The sequence below is a fragment of the Ranitomeya imitator genome, chromosome 2 (genome assembly GCF_032444005.1).
Source record: "Ranitomeya imitator isolate aRanImi1 chromosome 2, aRanImi1.pri, whole genome shotgun sequence".
Lineage (NCBI taxonomy): Eukaryota > Metazoa > Chordata > Amphibia > Anura > Dendrobatidae > Ranitomeya > Ranitomeya imitator.
In genome coordinates, this window is record NC_091283.1 from 500,417,032 (window position 1) to 500,424,062 (window position 7,031).

The following is a 7,031-nucleotide window of genomic DNA, read 5'->3' on the forward strand; positions in this document are numbered from 1 at the left end:
CGCTGCTAACCGGCAGCCTTCTTTGCTTAAAATGAGCGCGTTTAGAGCCTTCCATGATGTCACGGCTTCTGATTGGTCGCGTGCCGCTCATGTGACCGCCACGCGACCAATCACAAGCCGCGACGTCATTCTCAGGCCCTAAACTCCTCATTCTAGGAATTTAGGACCTGAGAATGACGTCGCGGCTTGTGATTGGTCGCGTGGCTGTCACATGAGCACGCGACCAATCAGAAGCTGTGACGTCATGGAAGGCCCTAAATGCGCTCATTTTAAGCAAAGAAGGCTGCCGGTTACCAGCGGTGATGTCCAGGGGCCTCCGGAGAGGTAAGTATATCAATATTTTTTATTTTAATTCTTTATTTTACACATTAATATGGATCCCAGGGCCTGAAGGAGAGTTTCCTCTCCTTCAGACCCTGGGAACCATCAGGATACCTTCCGATACTTGGTGTCCCATTGACTTGTATTGGTATCAGGTATCGGTATCGGCGATATCCGATACTTTTCGGGTATCGGCCGATACTATCCGATACCGATACTTTCAAGTATCGGACGGTATCGCTCAATACTAATGGACAGGTTTTACATTTTTTATACTTGCAGTGAAAGGTTCCTGTTGTTGTTACAGAGGACACAGAGCTTCTGACAATAATGTTTATTGCATTTGGAGGCTGCCTAGTACACAAATAGTGCGATGTCTGGAATTATAGATTTTAATAGGGTATTTTTTTGTAATAAAGATGGTAGTTTCTGTGCAGCTCCCCATAAGCACAGAAACTATCACCGGTTTTTATAAAAAGATGCTTGTTGTTGAAAGCTTGTTATTTATTGCCATCTTTTCAATTAGCCATTACAAGGTATCAGCCACTCAAGACTCTCAAATTTTAATATTTTTCATTGTTTATGAAACACTTCATTATATACAGCTGTAAATGTGGCATAAGTCTATAGTAATCACTGATCTTAATATTCCAGATTCTCATTCATCTGCACCTCATCCTCCTGCTGAAGAACTTGCTTGTGATTCCAGCTGTTAAGCAAGAAGGCTTAAGACTTCTATTAAACTCTAAAAAAAACAAGCCAAGAATAGATTAAACAGCCAAATTTGTATCTAGCAACTGATGAGTAGGCAAAAATGATCATCTCTAAAGCTTCTTCCAAAACCAGTCATACCATTGGCATAACTGGTGGATGGTACTTGTTCATACGAAAGTTATTTCTTACAACTTCACCATAAATGTGAATGGTAGAAGGCGGATAAATTAAGTGTATATTTCACTGTGGGACAAAGGATTTGTCATGTTGAAATCCAACCTGCCCGATCCATCTTTTCCCTGACATCCTTTGTCAGGGACTGTCAGGAGAGACCTGAGATTAAGTGAATCTTGACAGTATCAGTGCACATGGATACATTTTTTGTTATGCTCACGGCAAGTTTAAAGTGAATTTGTCACATCTAAAAATGCTGTTTACATGCAGACTTAGGGTTAATCTGCAGGTTAATAGTGTTATAATGCTGCCCGGCCCCTTACTGAAAGTGCAGCTACACGGAGAAAATGAACATATTTCCTCCTGCTAGCTGCCAGCTTTCAGTCATAAGTCACAGAGCGGCTACAGTCACTGCTAACAGCACTACTCACTACACTCACTAATCAGCGGCTATATGCACGCTTCGACACCTTGCTTGACAGCTCACTCTGTTCAGATGCACTGCACAACCAGCTGTCAATCAAAGTTCCGCAGTGTGCTTATAGCCGCTGCTCATAGTATATTGAGCGGGGCTCTGAATTGTGACTGTAGCCACTTCCAGCTTGCCTCCATGACTGAAAGCCAGTGGCTTCAGGAAAGAAATAATTTCATTTCCCCCCTGTAGCCACTCTTTCAGTAATGCAGCCGGGCGCCATTGTAATGCTATTTACCTGCAGATTAACTCTACACCATGTTCCAAATTATTATGCAAATGATATTTTCTTGGATTTTCCTAAATGGTCGGTGCAAATGACAGTCAGTCTAATAAAAGTCATCACCCGTTAGATTATACATCGAATTTTATTGAAGAAGCCTCTCAATAATAAAGTATAATCTCCAAAATGAATAAAAGCTCAAAATGCACTGTTCCAAATTATTAGGCACAGTAGAATTTCTAAACATTTGATATGTTTAAAAGAACTGAAAATGCTCATTTGTGGAATTTGCAGCAATAGGAGGTCACATTTACTGAACAAAAAAGCTATTTAACTCCAAAACATCCTAACAGGCCAAGTTACATGTTAACATAGGACCCCTTCTTTGATATCACCATCACAATTCTTGTATCCATTGAACTTGTGAGTTTTAGGAGAGTTCTGGTTGTATTTCTTTCCATGAAGTCAGAATAGAGTCCCAGAGCTGCTGTTTGAATGTGAACTGCCTCCCACCCTCTTTTGCTTGATGATACTCCAAAGGTTCTCTATAGGGTTGAGGTCAGGTGAAGATGGTGGCCACACCATGAGTTTAACTCCTTTTATGCCCAAAGCAGCCAATGACTATTGAAAAGAGGTATTCTTTGCAGCATGAGATGGTGCATTGTCATGCATGAAGATGATTTTGCTCCTGAAGACACTTTTTCTGCTTTTTATACCATGGAAGAAAGTTGTCAATCAAAAACTCTATATACTTTGCAGAGGTCATTTTCACACCTTCAGGAACCACAAAGGGCCATACCAGCTGTTTCCCCATGATTTTGGCCCAAAACATGACTCCTCCACCTCCTCGCTGATGTCGCAGCCTTGTTGGGACATGGTGGCCCTCCACCAACCATCCACTACTCCATCCATCTGGACGATCCAGGATGGCTCGACACTCATCAGTAAACAAGACTATTTAAAAATTAGTCTTCGTGTATGTCTGGGCCCACTGCAACAGTTTCTGCTTGTGAACACTGTTTAGGTTTGGCCGAATAGTAGGTTTATGCACCACAGCAAGCCTTTGAAGGATCCTACACCTTGAGGTTCGAGGGACTCCAGAGGCATCAGCAGCTTTAAATAACTGTTTGCTGCTTTGTAATGGTATTTTGGCAGCTGATCTCTTGATCCAATGCATTTGTCTGGCAGAAACCTTCCCCATTATGCCTTTATCTGCATGAACTCTGTGCTCTGCTTCAGTCACAAATCTCTTCACAGTATGATGATCACTCTTACGTTTTAATGAAATATCTAATGTTTTCATACCTTGTCCAAGGCATTGCACTATTTAACGCTTTTCAGCAGCAGAGAGATCCTTTTTATTTCCCATATTGCTTGAAACCTGTGGCATGCTTAATAATGTGGAACATCATTTTTAAGTAGTTTTCCTTTAATTAGAATCATCTGGAAAACTAATTATCACATGTGTTTAAGATTGATTTCAGTGATCCATTGAGCCCTGAGACACAATACCATCCACGAGTTTATTTGAAAAACAAAACAATTAAATCTTTATGACACTTAAATCCAATTTGCATAATAATTTGGAACACACTGTATGTCTGCAGGTAGATAGCATTTTATTTTCTGTGGTGACAGGTGGATGCCTGAAAGTGTCTAGCATACACATTTTGTCATTTATTTAGATATTTAATCTGCAAGAGTCCTGCAAAATTACTTCTCAGCAATCATTAAAAGTAGCTGTTATTAACTGTTATTACCATTTAATTACGTTATATCTGAATGAACCTTTCTAGCTTTTTTCATTTACATTAGCCATAATTACATGCACTTAGATTTGAAGGTACATTGTATGTGATAGCTCTATTGGCTTGTGGAAACTCTATTGGGTTCATGCTCAATTTTTGGAAAATAGAAAAATCTGTGTCTTAAATTTCAAGTGGTCAAGGTTTAAAAAATCTCTTTGTGATATTGTTTTGGTATCTAACCAGTGCAGCAACATAAAAAGTTCATGAGGATCATGTGATATTAAAATCTCAGATACAGTGGGGAAAAAACTATTTAATCAGTGACCAATTGTGCAAGTTCTCTTACTTAAAAAGATGAGAGAGGCCTGTAATTGACATCATAGGTAGAACACAACTATGAGTCAAAATGAGAAAACAAATTCATAAAATCACCTTGTCTGATTTGGCAAGATTTATTTTGCAAAATATGGTGGAAAATAAGTATTTGGCCATTAACAAAAGTTCATCTCAATATTTTGTTATATATCCTTTGTTGGCAATGACAGAGGTCAAACATTTTCTGTAAGTCTTCACAAGGTTGGCACACACCCTTGATGGTATGTTGGCCCATTCCTCCATGCAGATCTCTAGAGCATTGATGCTTTGGGCCTGTCGCTGGCAACATGGACTTTCAACTGCCTCCAAAGGTTTTCTATGGGGATGAGATCTGGAGATTGGCTAGGCCACTCCAGGACCTTCATATACTTCTTACAAAGCCATTCCTGGTGGTGTGCTTGGGATCATTATCATGCTGAAAGACCCATCCACATTTCATCTTCAATGCCCTTGCTGATGGAAGAAGGTTTGCACTCAGTATCTCACGATACTTTGCCCCATTCATTCTTTCATGTACACGGATCAGTCGTCCTGGTCACTTTGCAGAGAAACAGCCCCAAAGCAAGATGTTGCCACCCCCATGCTTCACAGTAGGTATGGTGTTCTCTGGATGCAACTCAGCATTCTGTTTCCTCCAAACACGACAAGTTTTCTTTCTACCAAACAGTTCTGCTTTGGTTTCATCAGACCATATGACATTCTCACAATACTCTTCTGGATAATCCGAATGCTCTCTAGCAAACTTCAGAAGGGCCCAGAAATGTACTGGCTTAAGCAGGGGGACAAATCTGGCACTGCAGGATCTGGGTCCCTGGCGGCGTAGTGTGTTACTGATGGCAGCCTTTGTTACATGGTGGTCCCAGCTCTATGCAGGTCATTTACTCGGTCCCCCATGTGCTTCTGGGATTTTTGCTCACAGTTCTTGCGATCATTTTGACCCCACGGGGTGAGATCTTGCGTGGAGCCTCAGATCGAGGGAGATTATCAGTGGTCTTGAATGTCTTCTATTTTCTTACTCTTGTTCCCACAGTTCATTTCATCACACCAAGATGCTTGCCTATTGCAGAATCAGTCTTCCCAGCCTGGTGCAGGGCTACATTTTTGTTTCTGGTGTCCTTTGACAGCTCTTTCGTCTTCACCATAGTGGAGTTTGGAGTGTGACTGTTTGAGGTTGTGGACAGGTGTCTTTTATACTGATTACAAGTTCAAACAGGTACAATTACTACAGGTAATGAGTGGAGGACAGATGAGCTTCTTTAAAAAAAGAAGTTACAGGTTTGTGAGAAAGCCAGAAACCTTGCATGGTTTTAGGTGACCAAATACGTATTTTCCAACATATTTTGCAAAATAAATCTTACCAAATGAGACAACATGATCTTCTGGATTTGTTTTCTCTTTTTGACTCTCATAGTTGTGGTCTACCTATGATGTCAATTACATGCCTTTCTCATCTTTTTAAGGTGGAGAACTTGCACAATTGGTCGCTGACTAAATACTTTTTTCCCCACTGTACTATTTTCAAGAATTTAGCGAAGATTGCAATAATAACCACTCTAATGGCTATGGTCTCCAGAATCAGTTGTTGAATTCAAGTTTTTACAAAGGATATATAACGTCAAGAATTGTGGAGAACTGGGAGTGGAGATTTCCTTCTAGATCTGAAATCCAAAGCACAAGTTGAGCAGAAAGAAGTGTTACTGAGTGACTCATTAAGTATAGCCACTGTGAGATTGAAATGTTCTCGAATAATTATACATATGGATGGTAATGGACTAAATTGTCAAGATTTTCCAATTGTGATATGTGCTAATCTTTAATATACTCATTGTCTTGTCTCTTGCTGTATTTTATATGTAGCTATAACATTGTGCCTATAAAATAAATAATGAAATTAAAAAACTCTTCTGTCCCAATTATGTAATTTTCACGTTGTATAAGGTATAAAAATGGTGTGGAAAATGCTTATGGTATCTCATACTGGTCACATCACCTTTGGGATAAGAATATGTAGGGCCTCTTAATAGGATAAGTCATCCATATTAGATAAGTGGGGGTCTTCAAGGTATCTCACTGATCTGCTGTTTGAAGGTCACTTCATGCTGCTATGCGCTCTACAACCTAACCAGTGTTTGTATTGTCACACATACCTAGTGTCGGACTGGGGTGCCGAAGACCCACCGGTAACCAACTCCAGGGCCCCACTTTTCAGCTACATGCAAATGTGAGCTTATTCTCAATCATAAATTTACATAACAATGAAAGGGGTAGATTGTTACATGAAGTAAGATGCCGCCTCTATCTGTATATAGCGATTCAAGCATACAGTGCCAATTACTGCTCACATAAGAAGGTATTGACCCACTCCTGCACAGGGGCCCACCAGAGGATTCTCCTGTTCTCCAGTGGGCCAGTCCAAGCCTGCACATACTGTAGGGATTTCACTCACTCAGGTGCGACGGCTGACACTCAGGAGGCACGTTCCTTGAAAAGTTCACAGGGTTTATTGCTTCATAAACCACATTGCAAAAATAACAGAAAACAAATAGCCTTTGGCTCAGGGAAGAAAAACAAGTGTCCAGTCCTTCAGGCTCAGTCCTGGAGCCTTAACACATACAGTGGGGCAAAAAAATATTTAGTCAGTCAGCAATAGTGCAAGTTCCACCACTTAAAAAGATGAGAGGCGTCTGTAATTTACATCATAGGTAGACCTCAACTATCGGAGACAAACTGAGAAAAAAAAATCCAGAAAATCACATTGTCTGTTTTTTTAACATTTTATTTGCATATTATGGTGGAAAATAAGTATTTGGTCAGAAACAAAATTTCATCTCAATACTTTGTAATATATCCTTTGTTGGCAATGACAGAGGTCAAACGTTTTCTGTAAGTCTTCACAAGGTTGCCACACACTGTTGTTGGTATGTTGGCCCATTCCTCCATGCAGATCTCCTCTAGAGCAGTGATGTTTTTGGCTTTTCGCTTGGCAACACGGACTTTCAACTCC